This window comes from Eptatretus burgeri, chromosome 12 (assembly GCF_056783735.1).
Source record: "Eptatretus burgeri isolate ZD-2024b chromosome 12, Ebu_testis_v1, whole genome shotgun sequence".
NCBI lineage: Eukaryota > Metazoa > Chordata > Myxini > Myxiniformes > Myxinidae > Eptatretus > Eptatretus burgeri.
The window spans coordinates 58442559-58460687 of NC_140972.1; the positions used below are offsets into that span (position 1 = coordinate 58442559).

Below are 18129 nucleotides of genomic sequence, written 5' to 3' on the forward strand. Positions count from 1 at the left end.
CACTTTAATAATTTTTAGTTTCCGCATCCAGATTTTCACCAAAATCGAATCACTTTGTCCTTGTCGCACATCCAACCTGATGACCCAAGACCAAGTTTCAACCAAATCCGTCCACAACCTTTTGATATCATGATCCATATCATTTTTGGCCCTATCTCTCAATGGTGAAGAATCACTTAAAAATTCTAGTAGTCGGATCCGGATCATCACCAAAATCTAATCAGTTCGGCCTTGTGACACACCCAACCTGCCCACCAAATTTCATCCGGATCCATCCACAACTTTTTTGAGATATCTTGCACAAAACGGACAGATCTTAATCGGTGGTAGCCTATGTTGACTTATTGGCTTATGTTGACCTCAAAAACACTTGTTTATTGAATTCAACTACCTGATATGAAAAACCTCTTCAAATTTCAAGACAATCGAATGAAAATAGAGGATTTTAGAAATCTCACTTAAGTCGTTGACCTTTGGCCAATGTTAAACTCAAATAATTGGCTGGTTGAATTCACTAACTTGAGAGGCAAATCCTCTTCAAATTTCAAGTCAATGGGATGAAAATTGAGAATTTTTGAAATTCCACCTAAGTTTTTGACCTTTTGGTTCATGTTAACCTCAAAATTAATTTGGAGGTTGAATTTATCGACTAAATATGTGACTCCTCTTCGAATTTTAAGTCAATCCGATGAAAATTGACAATTTTATAAATCTGGCCTATGATGACCTCAAAAATAATTGGTGGTTGAATTGAGTGACCTGATATGCAAGTCCTGTTCAAATGTCTCATCACTCGAATGAAAATTGAGGATTTTAGAAATTTGATAAATTTGTTGACCTTTGGTCTTTCTTGACCTTTTCACATTTTAAACTCAAAAACAATATGCTTCTTGCTTATGTCGAGATCTACCATGTGATTAAGTTTTGTGAAGATCAGTTTAAAATTGTGAACTGTTGGCGATAAACATAAAAACAAACACACAAACAGACCGACAGGGGTGAAAACATAACCTCCTTCACCTTCGGTAGTGGAGGTAAAAATGCCGAATAGTGGGTACAGTAGAGACGAGGCATGAGCAGATGCATATATCTCCACCTGACTGGTAATGAAGTCAGGTGTTTGGCACTGGTATTTGTCATCACCATCTGCCAAAGACCTTTTCAAGTATTCCCTTTTCCGAGTGACCAAATAGCAATGGCTCAGTTATCTCCAGAATGCAGAGGCCTTCCACCTCTGTTTTGCAATGCAGACCCAGACTGTTTTTAAAAGCATGTTTTTTCCACAACTGAAAAAAGGAGAAGAAGAAGCCGGACTTTGAGCTTTAATGTAGCGGTTCCTGCTGTTGTAGAATAATTAAAAAATGGTACCGTTGGAAAGATAATAATCAATTTGGTTGTTTGGAGAGCTAATGGATGATTGATTTGCTTCGTTGTAAAACTAATAATTGGTTTACTTGGTTTGAAAGATAATGATCAATTTACTTGCAACCAAAAAATAGTATCCGTTTAATGAAAAACATGCCCGTTTAAAAAGCCCTCTTTTAGGAATTTAAGAAGAGGAAGCAGAAATGGGAGCTTAATGGAGCGTTTCCAATGGGAACATTTACTATTCTACGACAGCAGGAACCCTTTGGAAGGACAGGGAAGGAGAATTCCTTCCCTTCTCCACCCCCATGCCCCCTGCTCCCCCCAAAAGAAACAAAAACTGAAGGGGCCTGTCATCGTGTGTGAGACATTTCTCGCGGGAAGGGGCATCAAGGCGAACTGGGGTGGGTCAAAGGGGGGTGGAGTAGGATGTGAGGATGTGAGGTGGGGAGTAGGGATCAAAACCTTCATGCATGGGTAAATATGTCTTCCTTTCCTTCTTCTAGCCCAAATTTTTTGGCAAACAGGACGACTAATTGGTCCGTCAGCGAAGCGCCGGGTCGGCTCTGTTAGTAATTATACGTAGTAATACTTCTCAAGGCAATAGAAAAATAAATTAAAGTACACAAAAGGAGCACACAAATAACAACAACCACAGCTACCACAAAGGTCGCAACAACAATGACAGCTACCACGACAGCAGCAACAACAATCACAGGTACCGTGACAGCAGAAACAACAACCGCAGCAGCAATAACCACAGCCACCCCGACAGCAGCAACACCAACTACGTGTTATAATTTTTTTCCATGTATTTCACTTCATTGTACATACATCTTCATTGAAATTCACAGACGGACATGCAATATTGTTACGCTTTTGAGGAGTCCCAAAAAGATCCTCACAGAGTTAAAGTCAACGAGTTCATGGTATACTGTTTATTTTAACTGTCTAAAGTCCGTGTTGATAGGTCTGCATTGCGATTGTGTAGTATACATTGCACATGTTTCATTTTCCTTATTCTACATTCTTTTCTGCAAGCCATTTGCCACATCTCACAGCATCACAAGCATATTTTCCTCAGAGATGCCCCCGAAACCGCTTCAAACAGGTTTCATGAATGCCTGACACAATATATTGTGCCAAAACCCCAACCTCGGGTGGGACAAGGGGAGAGGCGAGGCTCGAGCGGAAGGGGGAGTTGAGGCTCCATAAAAGATGGAGATCTGGAGAATTGGGAGGAAGGGGGAGAAGGACTGTGGGAGGCTTGGAGATTCACAGATCCGGAGACTCTGAGTTTGTGAGGGTTTTCCACATTCTGTCGGGATGCTCACTTCTTATCAATCAATGGCATGCACGTGAGGGTCCTTTGCATCCTTCTCTCTCTCCTTCCTTTCGCTTTGCTTCTTCGCTTTTGTTTCTTTATTTCAGGCTTTGGAGCGCTTTGCGACATTAACCCTGGAGAGACTCGATAGCCACATTCTCTGGCGGCACGTATCCGACTCAAAGCATTTGAGGCACCGCGAGGAGTGATGTAAGGGCCACATCGGCCATTTTGGAGTTAATGCCATATAGCACTATTTTAACCCTTCCCCTATCATCCGAGCTTATTATCATCATATCATTAAAAAATGTCGCTTACATCACTCCTCGCCGGGCCTCATTTCTTTTTGGCATTTTCCTTCGCGCTTTATTTATTCATTTCTCGCTACTTGCTGTCTTTGCTTCACATTTTGTTCTTCTTTATTCGTTCTTTCCTTTTTCTTCTTCTTTGTTTCCTCTCCTTCTGCCCTTGTGCATCTTCACCTTCATGTGCCCACGTCTGCTAGATACATATCTGGATCCTCCACCCCATCTACTTCACCTGTGCGTCCCATCAAGAGATGCATTAAAAACGTGCCACGAGTGACTTCATTGGCCCGAGGAGAAATGCTGGAGCTGCGGCTGTACGACAAGCGGGAGTGGAGCATGGAGGGTTTTTGGTTTCAGTCAGGATGTGGGAGCCAGGATCAACAAGTGTGAGGTGTGCAGGGGTCTGTCCTGTCCCCATCTATCTCTTTTTTTTTGTATACAATGTCAAGGCTCGTATGAGAGCTAACACATAGAAACGCACAACAAGGGGAGCAGGAGACAAGAGGGGCAGGAGAGGGAAGGAAAAAACAGTGGGGAACAGAGGCATGAGGAGATCTGTGGAAGGGAGTGGGATGGGGCAGGGTACACAGGGTAAACAAGATGGGCACTACAGGGACTTTCAGGAAGGAAAGCAGGGAATTTGAAGGAGGCGTGGGTTTGGGGTGGATTAGCGGGGGTATAAAAGATCGTGATTTTGGATGGTGGAAGATAAGAGATGGTGTAGAACAGCTCTTTTGAAAACCTGGAGGGAAAAGTGGGATTGAAAAGAGTGTGGGAGTTTGTTCCAAAGACGGGTGGGGGTGGGGGGGGGAGAGGAATGAAAGAGTGAAGGTGAGCAGTGATCTTGATTTTTGGATGTTTTATTGCTGCTTAATTTTTTTGGTGAGCAGATCTCTTTTTATTTGTCATCTCTTTTTACATTTTTATTTATTTATTTCTATTCTCATCTCTTTTTACTTGTCAATCAGCCAGTCACTCATCCTCTTCCTTACACATTGAGTGGATGATGCCAGCATACTGTCGAGTGCTAAATCACTGTTTAGGTTCTGAAGGCGGGTATGTTGCGTAGGAGATAACTTGGGAAAGTATACGTGCTGTGGTTAGTTGTTGTACATACAGGTAGTGGACAAAAAGATGGAAACACCAATTTAAAGTCCCTTGATAGGGCATTGGGCCACCACTTGAGTCCAGTTTGGCTTGAATGTACCGTGGCATAGAGTCCCACAGCATTTGGAATTCTGCAGGAGGGATGCGGCATCCTTCTGCCACGCCAAAGCCAATAAACTCACACCTGCTTGATGGAGGTGAAAAATGCTGTTTCAGGCATCGATCCAGAATATCCCATAAATGGTGGATTGTTTTCAGATTTGGTGACTGAGAAGGCATTGACATATGGATAACATCATTGTCATGCTCATCAAGCGATTGGGCGACCACACGTGCTCTGTGGATGGGGGCATTGTCATCCTGGAAAACACTCCTCCCGCACCATGAGGTGAAGATGATCACTCAGCAGAAAAGAAATCCTGCACCATGGGGTGAAGATGATCACTCAGCAGAAAATACATGCTACACCATGGGGTGAAGATGATCACTCGGTACCATTAAGTAGTGATTGGCATTAACCTTACCTTGTAAGGGAATGTTTTCACCCAAACCAGGCAGGAGAATGCACCTCACAACATTACAGAACCACCATAACCCTTCACTGTTGGAGTCAAGCACTCAGGGTTGTGGAGTTCTATAGGTTGGTGCCACACGTGCACTCGTCTGTTTGTTGAGAACATGGTAAAGGATGACTCATCTGATCATATCACATTTCTCCACTGCTCAGTATTCCATTGCCTGTGCTCTTTGCACCACCGGACTCGTAAACTTGTATTGCCTGTGTGATGAGCGGTTTTTGCACTGCATTCCAACTATGGTATCCCGCTCTGTGGAGTTCTCGGCGGACCGTTTCTTGATTGAACTGGCTGCTTGCGCTCCAGGTTGAAATTTACAGTCACTTGATCTGTAGTTGCTCGCCTGCTTTGCCTTGCACTTCAAATCAATGCATGGATGTCATGATCCTAGAGCATGTGCTTTTGCCCACTGTTTCCCTCTGCTGATGATGTCTTTCCCTCAGAGTTCCATGCCGACGTCTCATGAGACACCGTTGCTCATGAACCATTAGAAAGTTGAGCTATCTTTATCACTGAAGCTGCTGCCAAACGTGTCCCAACAATTACCACTCTTTCAAAGTTACTGAGGACTATTCTTGCAGCCATGCTAGCCATATTTTTTAGGCAACCCGACCTGCCCAGGTCAAAAAACCAGTAAAGACCAGTAGCTTACTGGTCAACTGGTACCAGTTGAAAACCAGTAGCCAACTGGTACCAGTAAAGCCAGTTGGTTTCTTACTGGTTTTAATATGGAAATTGGAATAGAGTGATATATTACCAGTTGAAATACAATTGTATTTAACTAACTGGTATCAACTGGAACCAGTACATTGTAACTGGTATCAACTGGGAGATCAGTACATTGCAACTGGTATCAACTGGAACCAGTAAGACTTTAACTGGTACAAATATGAGCTACTGGTTTTTTCAACTGGGAAATTGGAATTCTGACTGAATTTAACTGGTACCAGTTGAAACCAATAGAGACCAGTTAAAGACCAATTAGAACCAATAGAGACCAGTTGAAAATGTGTACTGGTTTTAACTGGTTTTTCGACCTGGGTGTGCAGCATTTTTATACACTAGTACGTGCCCGTAAAAAAAAATAAAAAATAATAATAATAATAATAATAATAAAAAATAAATAAACCACACAGGCCGTTTCTTCGCTCTCACGTGCGTGACCCGGAAGTTCGATATTATTCGCAATTTATTTTTAATACCCAATTATTCAATTAGCGCCAACGTATTTTACCTTTTCGCAATGTCGTGGCAAGGAAAAACAAAAAGAGAAGAGAAGAGAAAAAATTTACTTCCTGGTTCGGAGCATACCAGCACTCTGATGTTCCTGAAATTTATACACCGTCTAATATGAAAACGATCATAACTTGGGTCAATATTTTTATACCCAATTATTCAATTAGCACCAACGTATTTTACCTTTTCGCAATGTCGTGGCAAGGAAAAACAAAAAGAGAAGAGAGAGAAAAAATTTACTTCCTGTTTCGGAGCATACCAGCACTCTGATGTTCCCGAAATTTATACACCATCTAATATGAAAACGATCATAACTTGGGCCATTGTGTTTATCTATAAATGCGCATAAGAAATCGAGAAATTATTAGAATACACGAAGTCATCACTCTCCGGAAGCCCGTACGTTGTAACCCGTAATGGGGAACGTGGCTGTGCTTCCCTTCCCCATCGGCCACGCCCACGCAACAACGTGTCCTGCCATTGGTTGGTAAATAAATGGCCATAACTTGGGAAGCACTTGTCCGATTAATATCAAACCTCGAAAAGGCACATCCTCAGGTCCCCAGCAATATACCTGGCAAGTTTCAATTCGATCGGACCAGAGGTTGTCGAGAAACAGCGGTCACACACACACACACACACACACACACACACACACACACACACACACACACACACACACACACACACACACACACACACACACACACACACAGACATTGCTGGAATTATAGATAGATGACTCAAAGCATGCAGGGATGTTATTTGCTTAATTAACACATGAGCCCCTCCCATGTGGAAGTTGTTGCTTTCAATATACTTGGTGTCCCTCATTTACCCAGATGTTTCCATTTCTTGTCTAATACCTGTATATGTCACTTGATTATTCTCTCTCCTTGTATATAAAGTACTTGCATTTTCATTACTGTCACTAAAAGCCATGTCCTCAAGATGACATAATCGGTCACGTGATTCGGCAGCCATGTTGTTAAAAAAACAAACTTTAAAAATCTTCTCTGAAGTGGCTGAACAGATTGAGGTGAAACTTTACACGTATGACTGCCTATCCATGAGGAACAAAAGATTCACACATATGACATCATAGGTCACATGGTTTGGCAGCCATATTGTATTTACCTGAAAACCTATTAAAAAAATATTCTCTAGAACAGCTGGACTAATTGAGGGGAACCTTCACACAAATGTTCCACAAGCCTTGGGGATACCAGGGTGTTCATGAATAATTAGTAGATTGCATGGTTTGGCAGCCATATCAGATGAAGGAAAATATTAAATCATGTTTTCTCTGGAACTGCTGAATCAATCAAAGTGAAACTTCAAAATTATGATCGAGTCGCGATGGTGAATACATGTTCTAAATTTCAACTTGATCGGACACATGGTCTGGCAGCCAGAATTATTTAATTTCCTGACCTGTTTTTTTATTTTTTTGAATAACATTCACTTGGCTGTTCCTGGATGGGTTTGTGGGTGGAGGAGTAGCAGCTGAAATGTGAATCCTATCCAGGTTCCTCCTGATGACTTCATCTTTGCTTTTTGCTTGTTTGGGTTCCTTCTGATTACTCCAATGCAGGACTCTACCTAGTTGGTCTTCCATTTGATATGAATTGAATTTATTTTAATCCCATTCTGAATTCAATTGAATAATAATAAAAGGGTCAAGGTCTTCATGGGTCAAGGTCAGGTGTCCAATCAAAGCGGACCGTCTTGATACCCGGTCATCACTGCCAGCAGTTAGAAAGCGACAGTTCTAATTATGTCTCTTATTAATTACATAACACACCAATATACAAACGTCAGACAAAATACACCACACAAAACTACATAAGCACCACAAAAAACAAGTCCTGGCGAGGGTCTGCAATCTCTGATTGCTCTTTTTCTTGTTTTTTGTTTGGTTTTCATAAGTTGTTACAGGTTGTTTGCTTTTGATTCTAACCAAGGGACTCGTATCATTGTTTACTGAGTGGGCTTCAGTTACATATTTGTTCCTTACAAATCTGTAATAATGTAAAAGAATATTTATCATTACTAAATATCCTTTCCATATTATGCTCACTCTCAATATGGTCACATCCTACTCACAAATTATGTTATGTCACTTTCTCACAATGTGCACATGAATGTTAAAAACAAAAAGACAAAAGAAAAGAGGATTTATTGAGTGAGATTTTTTTTTTTCATATGGATCAACTGTGTGAGACACCTCAACAACAATCTTCCAACACTTTTGACAATTATTAATCCCTGTACTTACCAGGTTCTAAGAATTCACAGTACAGTATATCCATTTCCTTAAAAAAAATTTAAGCACACCGTTTGTTTGCTATAATATGGTACAAAATGATACCAAACTCACCTCCCACCCTCGTGGACTGCACCTTGCTGTCAAAACACAGCTGTGCTGGAGATCAACCGGTTCATCCCACCGCTGGTTGTGGTGCATGAAGGCTCCAAAGATGGGGGGTCTCGTGCCAGGTAGACAAAAGGGAAGCTTGTGGGATTTGGGTAGGGAGGGGGGCATGGATGAAACCTCCAGTCGGCGAGTCCGACACACTGTGCTGCGAGTGAGGGTTCAGCTAAGTAAGCAGACGGACGGCGTTCATAGATATGCCATTGCTTGCGAGAGATTAGCATGCCCTGTGGTTCCAGTTTCATGTCCCTTGGGCCCCCACTTGCGCCCCTTATGACAGATGTTCCAGGCAACCACCACAGCCTCCAGGGAGATGTCATAGCTCGGTTTTACGAAGGGCCGAAAACCTCTGGAGTGTGTTATCTGGTCATTAGTATTCTGAAAATGCAATCGACTCTGTGGGGTTATGGTAACTACAGTCAGTTATGAATGATACAGTGGCCATGTGATAGGTCAGCTCAAACGTGCTAAATTTCTCTTTTGCATAAATTTATTTACTCTGCATGGGTAAAACTAACTTTTACTACGTAAAGTAGCCTGGTGTTGGCTTAGTGGTTAGGGTGGTGGCTTGGGATCCTCGGGTCCTGAGTTCGAGCCCCGTTGGCCACTGAATTAAAAAATACACCAGGAGGTTGACTCAGCCTGTCATCCTTCTGAGGTCGGTAAAATGAGTACCAGTGTACTGGTAAGGGGGACACTGCATCAGCGGCATAGCCGCGTCCCAACCAATGATGCAACCAGCAGCCACAGGCTGCACTCGATAGAGAGAGACTACGTAAAGTGTGACATGTGTACAAATAAGGAATGCAGTGAGTGAACGGGTCCACAGTAGGACAGTAGGACATGGTGCAGCCACTATGTAATACAGGGTTCGGTTTTTATCAACCATGGCCGACTGATTAAAGCCACACCAGGTAAGCCAACAGGAAAGTTTTTATTCCAAATGTACAGTCTGCCTGAAAGTTGTGCTTTGAAATTGGACTTATTACACACGATGTCTTCACCCTGTGAATCAAAAATACTTCTACAATATTACAAAAGGTCCATACAATATTTGGGTGATCTGTGTAAGGTGGGGTAACATGTAACCGTCTGGCTTTGTGATGCGGACAAAACACTAGATGGACAAAATGAGGCCCAATTGAAGAGTGACAAACCACTGAGGGCTTCAAGGCTTCATTTTCATTCTTCGGATGGAACATGGCATTTCATTTGCCACTCATAGTAAGTGCACATACATTTGGGAGAAATCCAGAGATGTTTTTCAGGTACGAATAAGATAATAGAAGATAAGGGATTATGGCAGGAGTGGGGGAGAAAAGGGGAGATGCAAATGTGGAGTACTTAATGGTGAAAAGTTCCTCCATATTTTGCATATGTAATAAATATACAGTATGATTCCTCTGTTCTTGATGCAACAGAAATTCTGCTTACTTTTACTTTGTGTAAATCTGTGCTGACTGGAGGATTTGGTGAGAAATAATGTGTATTATCATTCAACGTGACTTTTACAGCTTCCCGTGTGAGCACCTCTGGAGATTTGAAGTGTCTCCTGTGAAGGATGAAAGGCGGTTTATGGGAGCCACCATTATCCTCAGGATTTTAGATGTTTCTGTTTCACGTCTTCTTCTTTTTTCATATGGCAGCTATCATGTGGGTGGATGTGTTGGTCTAAACAAGGTACGTTTTCATTACAACGAAAATACTCGCTACTCATGATTAATATTTGAGTGTTTAATTTTTTTAATGTCCTTTTGTCGGTGTTTTGTATGTACTATGTGCTGTTGAGATGTCCAGTGGTGTGTTCAGTTACCAAACAGCCAGCTAGCGCTTGCCAAGCCAGCCGTTCCTTATCAACAGTTTCTGAAGGAGTGCTTGCTTGAGTGCATAAGTGCTTGAGCCACTTGGCAATCGCTCTACAAGAAACTTGGTAACTGAACACACCCCAGATTCATGACATAGTGATGAGGATAGACATCTTTCGCATCATTATTTCAGCCAAATCAATGAATTCGTCCCTCAAGGATGGAAGAATGGTGTCCGAAGGAAGGTTTTACATTGAAGAAGCAGTGGGAATCATTTAGGGGACAACGGAGTGTTTCTGAAATGATGGCCGGATGTTAAATAGAAAGGGGGCAGCAAGGTTTGCAGTGGGAATTGAGGAAGGAATTCAGGCTTTTTCAGGTCAGTGGAGGGTGGAGAATGTATTAAGGAAGGAACAGATGATGTAATTGTGATGAGTAAGGTCAGGCAAGAAAATAGAATTTCAGGAAGGGAAAAGTTAAACATATTCTATACCAATGCCAGAAGTTTAAATAATAACATGGAAGAGCTTGAAGCCAAAGTGGATAAGGAGGAATCCAATATAGTTGTGGTGAGTGAGACATGGTTTAAGGAGGAGAGTAACTGGAGGACAGGATTAGAAGGCTACAAGGTGTATCGGTGTGATTGGAAAGAGAGAATAGGAGAAGTAGCAATCTGGGTAAAGGACAGCATGCATAAAGAGAAAGGGGTGACATTAAGGAGGGAATTAATGTTGAGGACTATGTATGGGTAGAGATTAGATTGTAAAAACAGTAAGATACTGGTAGGATGCTTTTATAGGGCTCTGGGTGGGAAGGAAGAGGAGGAAGGCGAAGTACATGAAGAATTCAAAAGGGCATGTGGTAAGGGAAGGGTATTGATTATGGGGGATTTTAACTTGTCAGGGATAGATTGGGTCCAGGAACAGGGAAATGGCAGAGCAGATGAGGATTTCCTAGTTTTAGTCCAGGATTGCTTTTTAACCCAGTTTGTAGATAAGCCTACGAGGGGGAGTGCAGTGTTAGAACTCCTTTTAAGTAACGATCCCAATGTGGTGGAGGGAGGGCAACATTTAGGAGCAAGTGACCATAACATTGTGTGTGCAAAGGGTCAGATTTCAAGAAGGCAAACCTTGAGGGTATGAGGAGAGAATTGGGTGATGTAGATTTGGAGAAGCTAATAACAGGACAATCAGCATCAGAGAAATTGGAAAGCTTCAAGGACCAAATGTGTGGAGTGTAGTTATAAGCAAATTCCAATGAGGTGTAAAACGAGAGGCAGAAAGGGACTAGGGTGGTTGAGCAGTGAGATAAGGAATGCTATTAAGGAGAAGCAAAAGGCATTTTTTTGGTTTAAATTAACAGGACTGGAGTTAGATTTATATCATTATCAGAGTAAACAGAGGCAAGTGAAGAAAATAACTTGGCAAGCCAAGCTTTCTTAAAGTATATCAGGGGGAAAGAACAGGTTAGGACCGGTGTGGGCCCATTGAGGAATAACATCGGGAGAGCGGTTAGTGAGGAAAGTGAGATGGCAGGCTTAATAAACAGGTATTTTTCTTTAACTTTTACACAAGAACAGTGAGGAGAATTGCCAATAGCTGAGAGTATTTATCAAGGAGGTGAAGAAGGGCTTTAACAGAAGATCCAGGTTGGAGTGGAGGAAGTAAAGGAGCAGCTCGGAAATCTAAGAGTAGATAAGGTCCAGGTAGTATGCAACCAAGAGTATTGATGGAGGTGGCTGAGCAGGTAAGTGAGATGCTAACGGATATTTTCAATCGTTCCCTGGAGTCAGGATAGATACCGGGGTATTGGAGAGAAGGAAATGTAACACCAATATTTAAGAAAGGATCCAGAGAAGAATTGGGAAACTATAGACCTGTTAGTTTAACTTCAAATGTAGGGAAGGTGTTGGAGACATTAATTAAGGACCAGATGAGGAACCATGTAAACAAATACAAACTAATTAGAGGTAGTCAGCATGGGTTTACCAAAGGTAGTTCTTGTTGAACAAATCTTTTGGAGTTATATGAAGCAGTGTCTGATTGGGTGGAGGAGGGAAAGGCAGTGGACATCGTATATCTAGACTTTAAGAAGGTATTTGATAAGGTACCACATCGGAGGTTGCAAGCCAACGTGAGGGCTTGTGGAGTGGCTGGTCAGGTAGCCAATTGGATTGCAAACTGGCTTAGTGGTTGGAAGCAAAGAGTGGCTGTGAGTGGGAGGATGTCTTGCTGGGAGGATGTAAGTATTGGGGTAGTTCAGGGATCAGTACTCGGACCATTCCTATTCATTATTTACATCAATGATTTGGATAGTTGGGTGAAGAGTCAGCTTTCAAATTTGCAGATGACACAAAGCTTGGAGGTAAAGTGGATAACAGATGAGGTGGTGATCAGATCCAGGAAAGTATTGATACTTGCATAGATTGGACAAAAGATTGGCAGATGGAATTTAACCTGAGCAAGTGCAAGGTGTTGCGGATGGGAAAGAACAATGAAAATAGAGATTACAGGATGAAAGGGGTAATTTTCTAGCGTGTCACACAGGAGAAGGCTCTGGGGGTGGTAATAGATATTGGAGTGAAGCAGGCAGCACAATGCCAGGCAGCTATAGGTAGAGCAAATAGGTTTTAGGTTGTATTCGGAGGGGGATCAATTATACATCAAAAGAGGTGGTGTTAACGTTGAACAGGAATTTAGTGAGGGCCACATCTAAAATATTGTGTGTAGTTTTGGTCATCACAGTTCGGAAAGGACATAGATGCCAAAGAGAAGGTTCAGCGCAGGGCTTCAAAGCGCAGATTGATTCCGGGCCAAGCTCGACTCAGCAATGAGGAGCGGCTGTAGGAGACAGGGCTTTATACACTAGAAAGGAAGCGATTACGAGAAGATATAATTCCAGCAATGTGTGTGTGTGTGTGTGTGTGTGTGTGTGTGTGTGTGTGTGTCTGTGACCGCTGTTTCTCAACAACCACTGGTCCGATCTAATTGAAACTTGCCACGTATATTGCTGGGGACCTGAGGATGTTCCTTTTCAAGGTTTGATATTAATCGGGCAAGTGCTTCCCAAGTTATGGCCATTTATTTACCAACCAATGACAGGACACGTTGCTGCGTAGGCGTGGCCGATGGGGAAGGGAACCTCAGCCACGTTCGCCATTACGGGTTTTTTCTCTACTCTTCTCTTCGTGTTTTTCCTTGCGAAAAGGCAAAATACGTTGGTGCTAATTGAATAATTGGCCATTAAAACTAATAATTTATCAAAACGTTGGCAGATCCAGCAGCCTACGCATTCTTGCCCTGGACGAGGAAACAAAGAAGAAGCGCCGTTTCCTCAGCAATGTTGTTTATGAAGAGGTGCTAACGAGATAAAGGTGTGTACATGGAGACAATTTTTTATTATCATTTATTTATTGAAGAAAAATTGTTCCGAAAATAATTTATCAAAAAAGTGCCCAACTTATTTTTGTTTCCAAGTGTCAAAACGGTGTGGCCTTTGGAAGTGTTAAGGAATTCAGCTCTACTCAACATGCTTGCCAACGAAATACAACTCAATTTGGTGGTATGCTTTGCAAAGTTTTTTTTTTTTTTTAACTATTTTCAAACTAAAACAATTCGAACATGGAATATCTAATGACACTGTACTTTCAGGTCTCCTACAAATCCTACCCTGTCGCCTCACCAAGGCAGAGGAGTGGCAATGGTCAATGGCAGCGAATGTCATGGCAAGCAAAGACAGGGAGGTAAACTTGATTACCTTCGCAAACTTCGTTTGACGAAGGTATTGCATTGACCCCTGTGTATTTATTTATTGGTAAATATGTATGCGGACAACATTGTGCAAAAACTGCTGGACGGATTTGCATGAAATTTTCAGAGATGATGTGCAGTTACTCAAGGACGCCAGGCGAAGCTTTTGGGAGCGATCGGATCAAAGGTCAAGGTCAAGGTCACAAAAAGGTCAAAATCGTTTTTTTGCGATTAAAGTGTCAATTTTGTTCCGATTTACATCAAATTAAGTCCAAAATGTTCAGTATTCAAATCCCGATCCACTGATATAGCGTATGGTATAGTGTTTGCAACCCTAGTTCGTCTGTGGAAGTCAAAGATCAAGGGGGTCACCAAAATGGAGTTTTTGATTGGGAAGCGTTGTGGACAACATTACACAAAAACCACTTCGCAGATTGTCATGAAATTTTGTGGATGTGTTTGGCATCACAAGAGGACAAATCGATTAGATTTTGGGAGCGATCGGATCAAAGGTTAAGGTCAAGGTCACAAAAAGGTCAAAATCGTTTTTTCACGATTAAATTGTCAATTTTGTTTTGATTTACAGCAAATTAACTCCAAAATGTTCAAAATTAAATTCCCCATCCTCTAATATGACACATGGTATAGTACTTTTGTCACCCAAGGCAGCAGTTGGGGGTCAAAGGTCAAAGGGGTCACACAAATTCACATTTATATCGGAAAGCGTTGTGGACAACTTAACGCAAAAAACAAAACACAGAGAGGCTTTAATTGTTTTGGATTTGTTTGGCATCATGAAAGGACAAATCCATTAGATTTTGGGAGCGATCGGATCAAAGGTCAAGGTCACAAAAAGGTCAACATCGTTTTTTCATGATGAAAACTGTTAATATGTTTCCAATTTACATCGAATTAACTCCAAATTGTTCAGTGTTCAATTCCCCATCTTCTGAAATGACACAAGGTATAGTACTATTGTCACCCTAGGTAGCACTTGTGGGTCAAAGGTCATGGGGGTCACGAAATGCATATTTGTATTGAGATGCGTTGTGAACAACTTAATACAAAGGTAACTAGTGGCTGCGGCGAAGGTATGCGCTCTCCGAGTGCCCGTTCTAGTTTTAATTTGGATTTTAATTAACTCTGTGTGGGTAAGTATCACAGCAGTGGTTACTTCAATGAAAGCAATAATTCGTGGAACGATTGGAACATTCCGTACGGGCACGCACTACTTCTGGATAGTGATGACTTACTGTATTCTAATAATTTCTCGATTTCTTATGTGCATTTATAGATAAACACAATGCCCCAATCCAGTCATCGTTTACGAGAGCGAAGGAACGGTCTGTGTGTTTACTTGAAAGTTTTTTTTTTGCACGTACGGCCACGCACGTATGGGCAAGCATGTACGGCCACGCATGTAGGGGCACGCACGTGCGGCCACGCACGTACGGCACGTGAGAGCGAAGGAACGGCCTGTGTGGTTGTTGTTTCTGGCACGCGGTTTGAAAGTTTAGTTTTTTTTTGGTTTGCACGTATGGCTACGCACCTACGGGCATGCACTACAAGATAAAATAAGTACAGATGAATTATTCAACAGGGTAGACAGTGATAGGACCAGGGACCAGAGCATAGAGTAAAGAAGAGGAGAGTTAAGACGGTAGTAAGGCAGGGGACTTTTACTCAGAGAGTACTTAATGCATCTCATGGTCTCCCTTGGAAAGATCGTGGCAGCAGAAACAGGAGATAAGTTTAAATTAGAATTAGATAGGTACCTGGAAGTTATGGAGATAGAGGGGAAAAGGATGTTGATGAGACTTTTAGGTAGTTTGAGCATTGATGAGTGATTGCGTGCATGCGTACGGAATGCTGTTGGTGAGGATCTTGTCAAGTGGTATTGTGTGGTTGATGTTGTATGTTTTTAACCAAGCCCATGCCCCCTCCCCTGAGGGGAAGACAAAAAATACCAAAAAAAAAAAAAATACAAAAACGATAAAAATTTTTATATATATATTGTTGCGGATTCGCGCCCGCCGGCGTGCGGACGGCCACGTAACTCGAATCGCGGCACGTCGCCCACCGGACGGACAATCCAGTCGTGACCCTCTCGGACTAACGCCGGGAACCAGTCACGGGTGGACCTTTCGGTCTCACCACGATCGTGCCAATCGGCCCCCGCGTGGGATAGGGTTGCTCGCCAAATTCGACCTTCCTAAGTACCCACACGGAGGGTAGACCGGGCGATCGCACCTCGCCGCAGGTCGACTTCGGACACGGGCCACTTTAAGCGACCCGTTCCGTACTATCGGGATAACCGAGCGGTGTTATTAGTCGGCCTCGACGGTTCGATTAATTATCGGGCGTTTTAGCCCACGACCAACCCTTTACGTGAAGCAAGATGGAGATTCAATGAAAGAAAAGACGAAGCGAAGCGGGAAAACAGTTCAACATGAAGCACATTTATTTCGCGATGAACGGAAAGCACACATATACAATTCCACCAAAAGCACATGTAAAAGAAGAAGACAATGCAATATTACACAAAAAGCAAATGCAACAATGCAGATCTGTCCGACTACCGAGCACACGGCAACACTTATACAATTTTACTTCACAGACGGCGCCGACAACACATATTCCCAAAGCAAAAGAAAAAAACCACCCTCCAGGATGAGGCGGGCCTGGGGCCGAGACCGTGTCGGGCCTACCGTCTGATGATGAGACGCAGAGCGGCGGTGGCGCCTCAACTCCGCGGGCCTCGCGGACAGTGTCTGGTAGGGGGTGGGAAAGGGGCCCCCTTTGTCATCTCAGCGCGGGGGGAAACAGGAGGGGGTTGCTGATGCTCGGGGGAAGGAGGATATCACCCTGTCTCGGGTCCCGCGGCGAGCGTCTCCTCCTCGACCTCGGTCGCGTTGCTGGCCTCTCCCTGTGCAGCTCCCGGCACCGACGCGAGCACCCCCTCGTCCGCCTTCGCCGCCGTCACCTCTATACAGCTCCGTCTACTCGCCCTCTCCATCTCCTCTCTTGGCTCGTCCCAACTCTTCACTCTTGACTTCTCCCACTTCTTTCCAGCTCCACCGACGACTCTCTTGAACTCCGCACAACTGTAACTGAACTCCTTGACTGACGAACGCAGCCGTTTATATAAGCCCCGTGGCTTCGCTCCTTCACCTTTGACCCTCTGCCTCAGACCCTTCACCTCTCTAACTGGCTCCCCATTGGACCGAGGAAAAGTGGGCGTGAATGCTTTTTGATCCATGAATTTGCATATAGGGTCCTCACTCCAACGCCCTGGAGGCGGGGCCAAATCGCCCCAGCTCGCCGATAGGACGGAACAGAAGTGGGCGTGAGTCGTTTTTGATCCGTTTTTCTCGGAAAGTCTGTGATGTTTCTGAACACGCAGCTCGGTGCGCGCCCTGCACGAGTCCAGTATCGGTGCCCACAAGTGGCGCAAGAATGGTGGTGATGCGATGGTGGCGAGTTGTGACGGTAAAGGTCGTGGCTGTTGTTGTGAAGTGGCGTTGTGGTTGGTGGTTGTTGTTGTGAAGCGGCGTTGTAGTTGGTGGTTGTTGTTGTGAAGCGGCGTTGTAGTTGGTGGTTGTTGTTGTGAAGCGGCGTTGTGGTTGGTGGTTGTTGTTGTGAAGCGGCATTGTGGTTGGTGGTTGTTGTGTGATGGCTGTTGAGACGTGGTTGGTGGTGGTAGTAATGGCGGCTGGTCCAAAATAAAGATAGTAAAAGAAAAACGGCTATCTAGAGGGGTCGCAGCCCGCATGAATGACATTTATTCCCTCTAAACAACGGGTTTGGGCCGAACTACACATATACTTACAGAGATATCTCACCTTAGGGACCTGAATGGTGGTTTGTGAATTTCGTCAACCACAACACTACCCCCTCCCCTTTTTACAGACTCGTACCGAGTCGTCAAATTCTCGTGTGCCATCATGTGTAGTTTTCCCCTAGTACATTTTACCTACGGATCCCTGAGTGCGACATTCATGGTATTCGTGTCCCCAAAATAAATAACCTGAGGGCTGAGTAACTACCTAAACAAACTCACTCGCACGGACGACTTAAATAAAATTGCCGGCGCTAAGACAGACATGCCGGGGGCGCACTCATATTTACAGTACATCTTAACCTTAACTTACAAATTTTACACTAAACCATGGCCCAGGATCAATGAACTCTGCAAGAAGAAAGCAGTTAGCAGGGAGCCAGGCTGC

At 43.4% G+C, this 18129-nt stretch overlaps 1 long non-coding RNA gene across 2 annotated transcripts; it reads left to right on the forward strand.

Annotated features, from left to right (window-relative positions):
• Positions 1-1483: 1483 nt before the first annotated feature.
• On the forward strand, positions 1484-17039 carry LOC147015699 (uncharacterized). 2 transcript variants are annotated; one of them, XR_015049798.1, is made up of 6 exons: positions 1484-2723; positions 3195-3388; positions 9864-10029; positions 13429-13527; positions 13631-13715; positions 13805-17039. It is a non-coding gene; the product is annotated as an uncharacterized LOC147015699 (long non-coding RNA). The 2 variants fall into 2 exon arrangements; XR_015049799.1 differs by lacking the exon at positions 1484-2723 and adding an exon at positions 2733-2899.
• Positions 17040-18129: the final 1090 nt, after the last annotated feature.